Here is a 12,905-nt window from a genome sequence, read left to right as displayed (position 1 = left end):
ATGCTTTTGGCAGCTAAACAGTGTTGAGCCTCTTTAGTAGTTTAATTTAAGACCCCCTGCTAATATCATGTCCTGTAGGTCTTTTTACATTACCAACACATGATTTTTTTCAGTAAGCCAATACAGTTAGGAAACTTTTGTATTAGCTTACCTGGTGATAGAAGTAGAAGAGGGCAAAAAAGTGCCTTTATCTCACCTACAGCCATACCACATTGGATAGGCCCAATCTCGCCTGATCTTGGAAGCTAAGCAGTGTTGGGCCTGGTTAGTAATTGGGTGGGAGACCACATGGGAACACCAGGTGCTCTAGGTCTTTTCACATTACTGGCAAATTGTTTTCATTCTCTAGCTATTTAAATTGGAAACTTTTTCTTTTTATTGCCAGCACAGACATTTGGAAGAGGTCAAACAGACACAATAGCCATCACCTAAAGACTTACCACACTGTTTAGGCCCAATTCCAAATGCTTTTGGCAGCTAAACAGTGTTGAGCCTCTTTAGTAGTTTAATTTAAGACCCCCTGCTAATATCATGTCCTGTAGGTCTTTTTACATTACCAACACATGATTTTTTTCTGTAAGCCAATACAGTTAGGAAACTTTTTTATTAGATTACCTGGTGATAGAAGTAGAAGAGGGCAAAAAAGTGCCTTTATCTCACCTACAGCCATACCACATTGGATAGGCCCAATCTCGCCTGATCTTGGAAGCTAAGCAGTGTTGGGCCTGGTTACTACTTGGGTTGGAGACCACATGGGAACACCAGGTGCTGTAGGTTTTTTCACATTACTGGCAAATTGTTTTTATTCTCTAGCTATTTAAATTGGAAACTTTTTCTTTTTATTGCCAGCACAGACATTTGGAAGATGTCAAACAGACACAATAGCCATCACCTAAAGACTTACCACACTGTTTAGGCCCAATTCCAACTGCTTTTGGCAGCTAAACAGTGTTGAGTCTCTTTATTAGTTTAATTTAAGACCCCCTGCTAATATAATGTCCTGTAGGTCTTTTTACATTACCAACACATGATTTTTTTCAGTAAGCCAATACAGTTAGGAAACTTTTTTATTAGCTTACCTGGTGATAGAAGTAGAAGAGGGCAAAAAAGTGCCTTTCTCTCACCTACAGCCATACCACATTGGATAGGCCCAATCTCGTCTGATCTTGGAAGCTAAGCAGTGTTGGGCCTGGTTAGTACTTGGGTGGGAGACCACATGGGAACACCAGGTGCTCTAGGTCTTTTCACATTACTGGCAAATTGTTTTCATTCTCTAGCTATTTAAATTGGAAACTTTTTCTTTTTATTGCCAGCACAGACATTTGGAAGAGGTCAAACAGACACAATAGCCATCACCTAAAGATTTACCACACTGTTTAGGCCCAATTCCAACTGCTTTTGGCAGCTAAACAGTGTTGAGCCTCTTTAGTAGTTTAATTTAAGACCCCCTGCTAATATCATGTCCTGTAGGTCTTTTTACATTACCAACACATTAATTTTTTTCAGTAAGCCAATACAGTTAGGAAACTTTTTTATTAGCTTACCTGGTGATAGAAGTAGAAGAGGGCAAAAAAGTGCCTACATATCACCTACAGCCATACCACATTGGATAGGCTCAATCTCGTCTGATCTTGGAAGCTAAGCAGTGTTGGGACTGGTTAGTACTTGGGTGGGAGACCACATGGGAACACCTGGTGCTGTAGGTTTTTTCACATTACTGGCAAATTGTTTTTATTCTCTAGCTATTTAAATTGTAAACTTTTTCTTTTTATTGCCAGCACAGACATTTGGAAGAGGTCAAACAGACACAATAGCCATCACCTAAAGACTTACCACACTGTTTAGGCCCAATTCCAACTGCTTTTGGCAGCTAAACAGTGTTGAGCCTCTTTAGTAGTTTAATTTAAGACCCCCTGCTAATATCATGTCCTGTAGGTCTTTTTACATTACCAACACATGATTTTTTTCAGTAAGCCAATACAGTTAGGAAAATTTTTATTAGCTTACCTGGTGATAGAAGTAGAAGAGGGCAAAAAAGTGCCTGTATTTTACCTACAGCCATACCACATTGGATAGGCCCAATCTCATCTGATCTTGGAAGCTAAGCAGTGTTGGGCCTGGTTAGTACTTGGGTGGGAGACCACATGGGAACACCAGGTGCTCTAGGTCTTTTCACATTACTGGCAAATTGTTTTTATTCTCTAGCTATTTAAATTGGAAACTTTTTCTTTTTATTGCCAGCACAGACATTTGGAAGAGGTCAAACAGACACAATAGCCATCACCTAAAGACTTACCACACTGTTTAGGGCCAATTCCAACTGCTTTTGGCAGCTAAACAGTGTTGAGCCTCTTTAGTAGTTTAATTTAAGACCCCCTGCTAATATCATGTCCTGTAGGTCTTTTTACATTACCAACACATGATTTTTTTTCAGTAAGCCAATACAGTTAGGAAACTTTTGTATTAGCTTACCTGGTGATAGAAGTAGAAGAGGGCAAAAAAGTGCCTTTATGTTGCCTACAGCCATACCACATTGGATAGGCCCAATCTAGTCTGATCTTGCAAGCTAAGCAGTGTCGGGCCTGGTTAGTACTTGGGTGGGAGACCACATGGGAACACCAGGTGCTGTAGGTTTTTTCACATTACTTGCAAATTGTTTTTATTCTCTAGCTATTTAAATTGGAAACTTTTTCTTTCTATTGCCAGTACAGACATTTGGAAGAGGTCAAACAGACACAATAGCCATCACCTAAAGACTTACCACACTGTTTAGGCCCAATTCCAAATGCTTTTGGCAGCTAAACAGTGTTGAGCCTCTTTAGTAGTTTAATTTAAGACCCCCTGCTAATATCATGTCCTGTAGGTCTTTTTACATTACCAACACATGATTTTTTTCAGTAAGCCAATACAGTTAGGAAACTTTTTTATTAGCTTACCTGGTGATAGAAGTAGAAGAGGGCAAAAAAGTGCCTTTATCTCACCTACAGCCATACCACATTGGATAGGCCCAATCTCGCCTGATCTTGGAAGCTAAGCAGTGTTGGGCCTTGTTACTACTTGGGTGGGAGACCACATGGGAACACCAGGTGCTGTAGGTTTTTTCACATTACTGGCAAATTGTTTTTATTCTCTAGCTATTTAAATTGGAAACTTTTTCTTTGTATTGCCAGCACAGACATTTGGAAGAGTTCAAACAGACACAATAGCCATCACCTAAAGACTTACCACACTGTTTAGGCCCAATTCCAACTGCTTTTGGCAGCTAAACAGTGTTGAGTCTCTTTATTTGTTTAATTTAAGACCCCCTGCTAATATCATGTCCTGTAGGTCTTTTTACATTACCAACACATGATTTTTTTCAGTAAGCCAATATAGTTAGGAAAATTTTTATTAGCTTACCTGGTGATAGAAGTAGAAGAGGGCAAAAAAGTGCCTGTATTTCACCTACAGCCATACCACATTGGATAGGCCCAATCTCGTCTTATCTTGGAAGCTAAGCAGTGTTGGGCCTGGTTAGTACTTGGGTGGGAGACCACATGGGAACACCAGGTGCTCTAGGTCTTTTTACCTTACTGGCAAATTGTTTTTATTCTCTAGCTATTTAAATTGCAAACTTTTTCTTTTTATTGCCAGCACAGACATTTGGAAGAGGTCAAACAGACACAATAGCCATCACCTAAAGACTTACCACACTGTTTAGGCCCAATTCCAAATGCTTTTGGCAGCTAAACAGTGTTGAGCCTCTTTAGTAGTTTAATTTAAGACCCCCTGCTAATATCATGTCCTGTAGGTCTTTTTACATTACCAACACATGATTTTTTTCAGTAAGCCAATACAGTTAGGAAACTTTTTTATTAGCTTACCTGGTGATAGAAGTAGAAGAGGGCAAAAAAGTGCCTTTATTTCACCTACAGCCATACCACATTGGATAGGCCCAATCTCGCCTGATCTTGGAAGCTAAGCAGTGTTGGGCCTGGTTAGTACTTGGGCGGGAGACCACATGGGAACACAAGGTGCTCTAGGTCTTTTCACATTACTGGCAAATTGTTTTCATTCTCTAGCTATTTAAATTGGAAACTTTTTCTTTTTATTGCCAGCACAGACATTTGGAAGAGGTCAAACAGACACAATAGCCATCACCTAAAGACTTACCACACTGTTTAGGCCCAATTCCAACTGCTTTTGGCAGCTAAACAGTGTTGAGCCTCTTTAGTAGTTTAATTTAAGACCCCCTGCTAATATCATGTTCTGTAGGTCTTTTTACATTACCAACACATTAATTTTTTTCAGTAAGCCAATACAGTTAGGAAACTTTTTTATTAGCTTACCTGGTGATAGAAGTAGAAGAGGGCAAAAAAGTGCCTATATCTCACCTACAGCCATACCACATTGGATAGGCCCAATCTCGTCTGATCTTGGAAGCTAAGCAGTGTTGGGACTGGTTAGTACTTGGGTGGGAGACCACATGGGAACACCTGGTGCTGTTGGTTTTTTCACATTACTGGCAAATTGTTTTTATTCTCTAGCTATTTAAATTGTAAACTTTTTCTTTTTATTGCCAGCACAGACATTTGGAAGAGGTTAAACAGACACAATAGCCATCACCTAAAGACTTACCACACTGTTTAGGCCCAATTCCAACTGCTTTTGGCAGCTAAACAGTGTTGAGCCTCTTTAGTAGTTTAATTTAAGACCCCCTGCTAATATCATGTCCTGTAGGTCTTTTTACATTACCAACACATGATTTTTTTCAGTAAGCCAATACAGTTAGGAAACTTTTGTATTAGCTTACCTGGTGATAGAAGTAGAAGAGGGCAAAAAAGTGCCTTTATGTCGCCTACAGCCATACCACATTGGATAGGCCCAATCTAGTCTGATCTTGGAAGCTAAGCAGTGTTGGGCCTGGTTAGTACTTGGGTGGGAGACCACATGGGAACACCAGGTGCTGTAGGTTTTTTCACATTACTTGCAAATTGTTTTTATTCTCTAGCTATTTAAATTGGAAACTTTTTCTTTCTATTGCCAGTACAGACATTTGGAAGAGGTCAAACAGACACAATAGCCATCACCTAAAGACTTACCACACTGTTTAGGCCCAATTCCAAATGCTTTTGGCAGCTAAACAGTGTTGAGCCTCTTTAGTAGTTTAATTTAAGACCCCCTGCTAATATCATGTCCTGTAGGTCTTTTTACATTACCAACACATGATTTTTTTCAGTAAGCCAATACAGTTAGGAAACTTTTTTATTAGCTTACCTGGTGATAGAAGTAGAAGAGGGCAAAAAAGTGCCTTTATCTCACCTACAGCCATACCACATTGGATAGGCCCAATCTCGCCTGATCTTGGAAGCTAAGCAGTGTTGGGCCTTGTTACTACTTGGGTGGGAGACCACATGGGAACACCAGGTGCTGTAGGTTTTTTCACATTACTGGCAAATTGTTTTTATTCTCTAGCTATTTAAATTGGAAACTTTTTCTTTTTATTGCCAGCACAGACATTTGGAAGAGTTCAAACAGACACAATAGCCATCACCTAAAGACTTACCACACTGTTTAGGCCCAATTCCAACTGCTTTTGGCAGCTAAACAGTGTTGAGTCTCTTTATTTGTTTAATTTAAGACCCCCTGCTAATATAATGTCCTGTAGGTCTTTTTACATTACCAACACATGATTTTTTTCAGTAAGCCAATACAGTTAGGAAACTTTTTTATTAGCTTACCTGGTGATAGAAGTAGAAGAGGGCAAAAAAGTGCCTGTATCTCACCTACAGCCATACCACATTGCATAGGCCAAATCTCGTCTGATCTTGGAAGCTAAGCAGTGTTGGGCCTGGTTAGTACATGCGTGGGAGACCATATGGGAACACCAGGTGCTGTAGGTTTTTTCACATTACTGGCAAATTGTTTTTATTCTCTAGCTATTTAAATTGGAAACTTTTTCTTTCTATTGCCAGTACAGACATTTGGAAGAGGTCAAACAGACACAATAGCCATCACCTAAAGACTTAGCACACTGTTTAGGCCCAATTCCAAATGCTTTTGGCAGCTAAACAGTGTTGAGCCTCTTTAGTAGTTTAATTTAAGACCCCCTGCTAATATCATGTCCTGTAGGTCTTTTTACATTACCAACACATGATTTTTTTCAGTAAGCCAATACAGTTAGGAAACTTTTGTATTAGCTTACCTGGTGATAGAAGTAGAAGAGGGCAAAAAAGTGCCTTTATCTCACCTACAGCCATACCACATTGGATAGGCCCAATCTCGCCTGATCTTGGAAGCTAAGCAGTGTTGGGCCTGGTTAGTAATTGGGTGGGAGACCACATGGGAACACCAGGTGCTCTAGGTCTTTTCACATTACTGGCAAATTGTTTTCATTCTCTAGCTATTTAAATTGGAAACTTTTTCTTTTTATTGCCAGCACAGACATTTGGAAGAGGTCAAACAGACACAATAGCCATCACCTAAAGACTTACCACACTGTTTAGGCCCAATTCCAAATGCTTTTGGCAGCTAAACAGTGTTGAGCCTCTTTAGTAGTTTAATTTAAGACCCCCTGCTAATATCATGTCCTGTAGGTCTTTTTACATTACCAACACATGATTTTTTTCTGTAAGCCAATACAGTTAGGAAACTTTTTTATTAGATTACCTGGTGATAGAAGTAGAAGAGGGCAAAAAAGTGCCTTTATCTCACCTACAGCCATACCACATTGGATAGGCCCAATCTCGCCTGATCTTGGAAGCTAAGCAGTGTTGGGCCTGGTTACTACTTGGGTTGGAGACCACATGGGAACACCAGGTGCTGTAGGTTTTTTCACATTACTGGCAAATTGTTTTTATTCTCTAGCTATTTAAATTGGAAACTTTTTCTTTTTATTGCCAGCACAGACATTTGGAAGATGTCAAACAGACACAATAGCCATCACCTAAAGACTTACCACACTGTTTAGGCCCAATTCCAACTGCTTTTGGCAGCTAAACAGTGTTGAGTCTCTTTATTAGTTTAATTTAAGACCCCCTGCTAATATAATGTCCTGTAGGTCTTTTTACATTACCAACACATGATTTTTTTCAGTAAGCCAATACAGTTAGGAAACTTTTTTATTAGCTTACCTGGTGATAGAAGTAGAAGAGGGCAAAAAAGTGCCTTTCTCTCACCTACAGCCATACCACATTGGATAGGCCCAATCTCGTCTGATCTTGGAAGCTAAGCAGTGTTGGGCCTGGTTAGTACTTGGGTGGGAGACCACATGGGAACACCAGGTGCTCTAGGTCTTTTCACATTACTGGCAAATTGTTTTCATTCTCTAGCTATTTAAATTGGAAACTTTTTCTTTTTATTGCCAGCACAGACATTTGGAAGAGGTCAAACAGACACAATAGCCATCACCTAAAGATTTACCACACTGTTTAGGCCCAATTCCAACTGCTTTTGGCAGCTAAACAGTGTTGAGCCTCTTTAGTAGTTTAATTTAAGACCCCCTGCTAATATCATGTCCTGTAGGTCTTTTTACATTACCAACACATTAATTTTTTTCAGTAAGCCAATACAGTTAGGAAACTTTTTTATTAGCTTACCTGGTGATAGAAGTAGAAGAGGGCAAAAAAGTGCCTACATATCACCTACAGCCATACCACATTGGATAGGCCCAATCTCGTCTGATCTTGGAAGCTAAGCAGTGTTGGGACTGGTTAGTACTTGGGTGGGAGACCACATGGGAACACCTGGTGCTGTAGGTTTTTTCACATTACTGGCAAATTGTTTTTTTTCTCTAGCTATTTAAATTGTAAACTTTTTCTTTTTATTGCCAGCACAGACATTTGGAAGAGGTCAAACAGACACAATAGCCATCACCTAAAGACTTACCACACTGTTTAGGCCCAATTCCAACTGCTTTTGGCAGCTAAACAGTGTTGAGCCTCTTTAGTAGTTTAATTTAAGACCCCCTGCTAATATCATGTCCTGTAGGTCTTTTTACATTACCAACACATGATTTTTTTCAGTAAGCCAATACAGTTAGGAAAATTTTTATTAGCTTACCTGGTGATAGAAGTAGAAGAGGGCAAAAAAGTGCCTGTATTTTACCTACAGCCATACCACATTGGATAGGCCCAATCTCATCTGATCTTGGAAGCTAAGCAGTGTTGGGCCTGGTTAGTACTTGGGTGGGAGACCACATGGGAACACCAGGTGCTCTAGGTCTTTTCACATTACTGGCAAATTGTTTTTATTCTCTAGCTATTTAAATTGGAAACTTTTTCTTTTTATTGCCAGCACAGACATTTGGAAGAGGTCAAACAGACACAATAGCCATCACCTAAAGAATTACCACACTGTTTAGGGCCAATTCCAACTGCTTTTGGCAGCTAAACAGTGTTGAGCCTCTTTAGTAGTTTAATTTAAGACCCCCTGCTAATATCATGTCCTGTAGGTCTTTTTACATTACCAACACATGATTTTTTTTCAGTAAGCCAATACAGTTAGGAAACTTTTGTATTAGCTTACCTGGTGATAGAAGTAGAAGAGGGCAAAAAAGTGCCTTTATGTTGCCTACAGCCATACCACATTGGATAGGCCCAATCTAGTCTGATCTTGCAAGCTAAGCAGTGTCGGGCCTGGTTAATACTTGGGTGGGAGACCACATGGGAACACCAGGTGCTGTAGGTTTTTTCACATTACTTGCAAATTGTTTTTATTCTCTAGCTATTTAAATTGGAAACTTTTTCTTTCTATTGCCAGTACAGACATTTGGAAGAGGTCAAACAGACACAATAGCCATCACCTAAAGACTTACCACACTGTTTAGGCCCAATTCCAAATGCTTTTGGCAGCTAAACAGTGTTGAGCCTCTTTAGTAGTTTAATTTAAGACCCCCTGCTAATATCATGTCCTGTAGGTCTTTTTACATTACCAACACATGATTTTTTTCAGTAAGCCAATACAGTTAGGAAACTTTTTTATTAGCTTACCTGGTGATAGAAGTAGAAGAGGGCAAAAAAGTGCCTTTATCTCACCTACAGCCATACCACATTGGATAGGCCCAATCTCGCCTGATCTTGGAAGCTAAGCAGTGTTGGGCCTTGTTACTACTTGGGTGGGAGACCACATGGGAACACCAGGTGCTGTAGGTTTTTTCACATTACTGGCAAATTGTTTTTATTCTCTAGCTATTTAAATTGGAAACTTTTTCTTTGTATTGCCAGCACAGACATTTGGAAGAGTTCAAACAGACACAATAGCCATCACCTAAAGACTTACCACACTGTTTAGGCCCAATTCCAACTGCTTTTGGCAGCTAAACAGTGTTGAGTCTCTTTATTTGTTTAATTTAAGACCCCCTGCTAATATAATGTCCTGTAGGTCTTTTTACATTACCAACACATGATTTTTTTCAGTAAGCCAATACAGTTAGGAAACTTTTTTATTAGCTTACCTGGTGATAGAAGAAGAAGAGGGCAAAAAAGTGCCTGTATCTAACCTACAGCCATACCACATTGCATAGGCCAAATCTCGTCTGATCTTGGAAGCTAAGCAGTGTTGGGCCTGGTTAGTACATGGGTGGGAGACCATATGGGAACACCAGGTGCTGTAGGTTTTTTCACATTACTGGCAAATTGTTTTTATTCTCTAGCTATTTAAATTGGAAACTTTTTCTTTCTATTGCCAGTACAGACATTTGGAAGAGGTCAAACAGACACAATAGCCATCACCTAAAGACTTAGCACACTGTTTAGGCCCAATTCCAAATGCTTTTGGCAGCTAAACAGTGTTGAGCCTCTTTAGTAGTTTAATTTAAGACCCCCTGCTAATATCATGTCCTGTAGGTCTTTTTACATTACCAACACATGATTTTTTTCAGTAAGCCAATACAGTTAGGAAACTTTTGTATTAGCTTACCTGGTGATAGAAGTAGAAGAGGGCAAAAAAGTGCCTTTATCTCACCTACAGCCATACCACATTGGATAGGCCCAATCTCGCCTGATCTTGGAAGCTAAGCAGTGTTGGGCCTGGTTAGTACTTGGGTGGGAGACCACATGGGAACACCAGGTGCTCTAGGTCTTTTCACATTACTGGCAAATTGTTTTTATTCTCTAGCTATTTAAATTGGAAACTTTTTCTTTTTATTGCCAGCACAGACATTTGGAAGAGTTCAAACAGACACAATAGCCATCACCTAAAGACTTACCACACTGTTTAGGCCCAATTCCAACTGCTTTTGGCAGCTAAACAGTGTTGAGTCTCTTTATTTGTTTAATTTAAGACCCCCTGCTAATATAATGTCCTGTAGGTCTTTTTACATTACCAACACATGATTTTTCTCAGTAAGCCAATACAGTTAGGAAACTTTTTTATTAGCTTACCTGGTGATAGAAGTAGAAGAGGGCAAAAAAGTGCCTGTATTTTACCTACAGCCATACCACATTGGATAGGCCCAATCTCATCTGATCTTGGAAGCTAAGCAGTGTTGGGGTTGGTTAGTACTTGGGTGGGAGACCACATGGGAACACCAGGTGCTCTAGGTCTTTTCACATTACTGGCAAATTGTTTTTATTCTCTAGCTATTTAAATTGGAAACTTTTTCTTTTTATTGCCAGCACAGACATTTGGAAGAGGTCAAACAGACACAATAGCCATCACCTAAAGACTTACCACACTGTTTAGGGCCAATTCCAACTGCTTTTGGCAGCTAAACAGTGTTGAGCCTCTTTAGTAGTTTAATTTAAGACCCCCTGCTAATATCATGTCCTGTAGGTCTTTTTACATTACCAACACATGATTTTTTTCAGTAAGCCAATACAGTTAGGAAACTTTTGTATTAGCTTACCTGGTAATAGAAGTAGAAGAGGGCAAAAAAGTGCCTTTATGTCGCCTACAGCCATACCACATTGGATAGGCCCAATCTAGTCTGATCTTGCAAGCTAAGCAGTGTTGGGCCTGGTTAGTGCTTGGGTGGGAGACCACATGGGAACACCAGGTGCTGTAGGTTTTTTCACATTACTTGCAAATTGTTTTTATTCTCTAGCTATTTAAATTGGAAACTTCTTCTTTCTATTGCCAGTACAGACATTTGGAAGAGGTCAAACAGACACAATAGCCATCACCTAAAGACTTACCACACTGTTTAGGCCCAATTCCAAATGCTTTTGGCAGCTAAACAGTGTTGAGCCTCTTTAGTAGTTTAATTTAAGACCCCCTGCTAATATCATGTCCTGTAGGTCTTTTTACATTACCAACACATGATTTTTTTCAGTAAGCCAATACAGTTAGGAAACTTTTTTATTAGCTTACCTGGTGATAGAAGTAGAAGAGGGCAAAAAAGTGCCTTTATCTCACCTACAGCCATACCACATTGGATAGGCCCAATCTCGCCTGATCTTGGAAGCTAAGCAGTGTTGGGCCTTGTTACTACTTGGGTGGGAGACCACATGGGAACACCAGGTGCTGTAGGTTTTTTCACATTACTGGCAAATTGTTTTTATTCTCTAGCTATTTAAATTGGAAACTTTTTCTTTTTATTGCCAGCATAGACATTTGGAAGAGTTCAAACAGACACAATAGCCATCACCTAAAGACTTACCACACTGTTTAGGCCCAATTCCAACTGCTTTTGGCAGCTAAACAGTGTTGAGTCTCTTTATTTGTTTAATTTAAGACCCCCTGCTAATATAATGTCCTGTAGGTCTTTTTACATTACCAACACATGATTTTTTTCAGTAAGCCAATACAGTTAGGAAACTTTTTTATTAGCTTACCTGGTGATAGAAGTAGAAGAGGGCAAAAAAGTGCCTGTATCTCACCTACAGCCATACCACATTGGATAGGCCCAATCTCGTCTGATCTTGGAAGCTAAGCAGTGTTGGGCCTGGTTAGTACTTGGGTGGGAGACCACATGGGAACACCAGGTGCTCTAGGTCTTTTCACATTACTGGCAAATTGTTTTCATTCTCTAGCTATTTAAATTGGAAACTTTTTCTTTTTATTGCCAGCACAGACATTTGGAAGAGGTCAAACAGACACAATAGCCATCACCTAAAGATTTACCACACTGTTTAGGCCCAATTCCAACTGCTTTTGGCAGCTAAACAGTGAAGAGCCTCTTTAGTAGTTTAATTTAAGACCCCCTGCTAATATCATGTCCTGTAGGTCTTTTTACATTACCAACACATTAATTTTTTTCAGTAAGCCAATACAGTTAGGAAACTTTTTTATTAGCTTACCTGGTGATAGAAGTAGAAGAGGGCAAAAAAGTGCCTACATATCACCTACAGCCATACCACATTGGATAGGCCCAATCTCATCTGATCTTGGAAGCTAAGCAGTGTTGGGACTGGTTAGTACTTGGGTGGGAGACCACATGGGAACACCTAGTGCTGTAGGTTTTTTCACATTACTGGCAAATTGTTTTTATTCTCTAGCTATTTAAATTGTAAACTTTTTCTTTTTATTGCCAGCACAGACATTTGGAAGAGGTCAAACAGACACAATAGCCATCACCTAAAGACTTACCACACTGTTTAGGCCCAATTCCAACTGCTTTTGGCAGCTAAACAGTGTTGAGCCTCTTTAGTAGTTTAATTTAAGACCCCCTGCTAATATCATGTCCTGTAGGTCTTTTTACATTACCAACACATGATTTTTTTCAGTAAGCCAATACAGTTAGGAAAATTTTTATTAGCTTACCTGGTGATAGAAGTAGAAGAGGGCAAAAAAGTGCCTGTATTTTACCTACAGCCATACCACATTGGATAGGCCCAATCTCATCTGATCTTGGAAGCTAAGCAGTGTTGTGCCTGGTTAGTACTTGGGTGGGAGACCACATGGGAACACCAGGTGCTCTAGGTCTTTTCACATTACTGGCAAATTGTTTTTATTCTCTAGCTATTTAAATTGGAAACTTTTTCTTT

The 12,905-nt window shown here is 39.7% G+C and overlaps 8 non-coding genes and 20 pseudogenes across 8 annotated transcripts; all 28 read left to right on the top strand.

Annotated features, from left to right (window-relative positions):
• Positions 1-194: 194 nt before the first annotated feature.
• On the top strand, positions 195-313 carry LOC146028818 (5S ribosomal RNA; annotated as a pseudogene).
• A 345-nt stretch (positions 314-658) lies between these two features.
• LOC146028774 (5S ribosomal RNA) lies at positions 659-777 on the top strand (annotated as a pseudogene).
• Positions 778-1,122: 345 nt separating this feature from the next.
• On the top strand, positions 1,123-1,241 carry LOC146034810 (5S ribosomal RNA). Its single transcript, XR_014460213.1, has one exon. It is a non-coding gene; the product is annotated as a 5S ribosomal RNA (ribosomal RNA).
• Positions 1,242-1,587: 346 nt separating this feature from the next.
• LOC146027756 (5S ribosomal RNA) lies at positions 1,588-1,706 on the top strand. Its single transcript, XR_014455143.1, has one exon. It is a non-coding gene; the product is annotated as a 5S ribosomal RNA (ribosomal RNA).
• A 344-nt stretch (positions 1,707-2,050) lies between these two features.
• Positions 2,051-2,169, top strand: LOC146034450 (5S ribosomal RNA). The gene has a single exon (XR_014459857.1). It is a non-coding gene; the product is annotated as a 5S ribosomal RNA (ribosomal RNA).
• Positions 2,170-2,515: 346 nt separating this feature from the next.
• On the top strand, positions 2,516-2,634 carry LOC146028528 (5S ribosomal RNA; annotated as a pseudogene).
• A 345-nt stretch (positions 2,635-2,979) lies between these two features.
• LOC146028636 (5S ribosomal RNA) lies at positions 2,980-3,098 on the top strand (annotated as a pseudogene).
• Positions 3,099-3,442: 344 nt separating this feature from the next.
• LOC146028546 (5S ribosomal RNA) lies at positions 3,443-3,561 on the top strand (annotated as a pseudogene).
• A 345-nt stretch (positions 3,562-3,906) lies between these two features.
• LOC146029226 (5S ribosomal RNA) lies at positions 3,907-4,025 on the top strand (annotated as a pseudogene).
• Positions 4,026-4,371: 346 nt separating this feature from the next.
• On the top strand, positions 4,372-4,490 carry LOC146027871 (5S ribosomal RNA; annotated as a pseudogene).
• Positions 4,491-4,835: 345 nt separating this feature from the next.
• Positions 4,836-4,954, top strand: LOC146035107 (5S ribosomal RNA). Its single transcript, XR_014460510.1, has one exon. It is a non-coding gene; the product is annotated as a 5S ribosomal RNA (ribosomal RNA).
• A 345-nt stretch (positions 4,955-5,299) lies between these two features.
• LOC146028635 (5S ribosomal RNA) lies at positions 5,300-5,418 on the top strand (annotated as a pseudogene).
• Positions 5,419-5,763: 345 nt separating this feature from the next.
• LOC146028661 (5S ribosomal RNA) lies at positions 5,764-5,882 on the top strand (annotated as a pseudogene).
• A 345-nt stretch (positions 5,883-6,227) lies between these two features.
• On the top strand, positions 6,228-6,346 carry LOC146028816 (5S ribosomal RNA; annotated as a pseudogene).
• Positions 6,347-6,691: 345 nt separating this feature from the next.
• Positions 6,692-6,810, top strand: LOC146028773 (5S ribosomal RNA; annotated as a pseudogene).
• A 345-nt stretch (positions 6,811-7,155) lies between these two features.
• LOC146034809 (5S ribosomal RNA) lies at positions 7,156-7,274 on the top strand. The gene has a single exon (XR_014460212.1). It is a non-coding gene; the product is annotated as a 5S ribosomal RNA (ribosomal RNA).
• A 346-nt stretch (positions 7,275-7,620) lies between these two features.
• Positions 7,621-7,739, top strand: LOC146035029 (5S ribosomal RNA). The gene has a single exon (XR_014460432.1). It is a non-coding gene; the product is annotated as a 5S ribosomal RNA (ribosomal RNA).
• Positions 7,740-8,083: 344 nt separating this feature from the next.
• Positions 8,084-8,202, top strand: LOC146034449 (5S ribosomal RNA). Its single transcript, XR_014459855.1, has one exon. It is a non-coding gene; the product is annotated as a 5S ribosomal RNA (ribosomal RNA).
• A 346-nt stretch (positions 8,203-8,548) lies between these two features.
• Positions 8,549-8,667, top strand: LOC146029101 (5S ribosomal RNA; annotated as a pseudogene).
• Positions 8,668-9,012: 345 nt separating this feature from the next.
• On the top strand, positions 9,013-9,131 carry LOC146028634 (5S ribosomal RNA; annotated as a pseudogene).
• Positions 9,132-9,476: 345 nt separating this feature from the next.
• Positions 9,477-9,595, top strand: LOC146028289 (5S ribosomal RNA; annotated as a pseudogene).
• Positions 9,596-9,940: 345 nt separating this feature from the next.
• Positions 9,941-10,059, top strand: LOC146027941 (5S ribosomal RNA; annotated as a pseudogene).
• Positions 10,060-10,404: 345 nt separating this feature from the next.
• Positions 10,405-10,523, top strand: LOC146028596 (5S ribosomal RNA; annotated as a pseudogene).
• Positions 10,524-10,868: 345 nt separating this feature from the next.
• Positions 10,869-10,987, top strand: LOC146029069 (5S ribosomal RNA; annotated as a pseudogene).
• Positions 10,988-11,332: 345 nt separating this feature from the next.
• Positions 11,333-11,451, top strand: LOC146028632 (5S ribosomal RNA; annotated as a pseudogene).
• A 345-nt stretch (positions 11,452-11,796) lies between these two features.
• On the top strand, positions 11,797-11,915 carry LOC146034807 (5S ribosomal RNA). The gene has a single exon (XR_014460211.1). It is a non-coding gene; the product is annotated as a 5S ribosomal RNA (ribosomal RNA).
• Positions 11,916-12,261: 346 nt separating this feature from the next.
• Positions 12,262-12,380, top strand: LOC146027875 (5S ribosomal RNA; annotated as a pseudogene).
• Positions 12,381-12,724: 344 nt separating this feature from the next.
• On the top strand, positions 12,725-12,843 carry LOC146028091 (5S ribosomal RNA; annotated as a pseudogene).
• The last annotated feature ends 62 nt before the right edge of the window (positions 12,844-12,905 follow it).

Source organism: Crinia signifera, chromosome 8 (genome assembly GCF_055691185.1).
Source record: "Crinia signifera chromosome 8, ASM5569118v1, whole genome shotgun sequence".
NCBI lineage: Eukaryota > Metazoa > Chordata > Amphibia > Anura > Myobatrachidae > Crinia > Crinia signifera.
The sequence above is the reverse complement of the archived record's forward strand: the minus strand, read 5'-3'. Positions and strand labels throughout refer to the sequence as shown.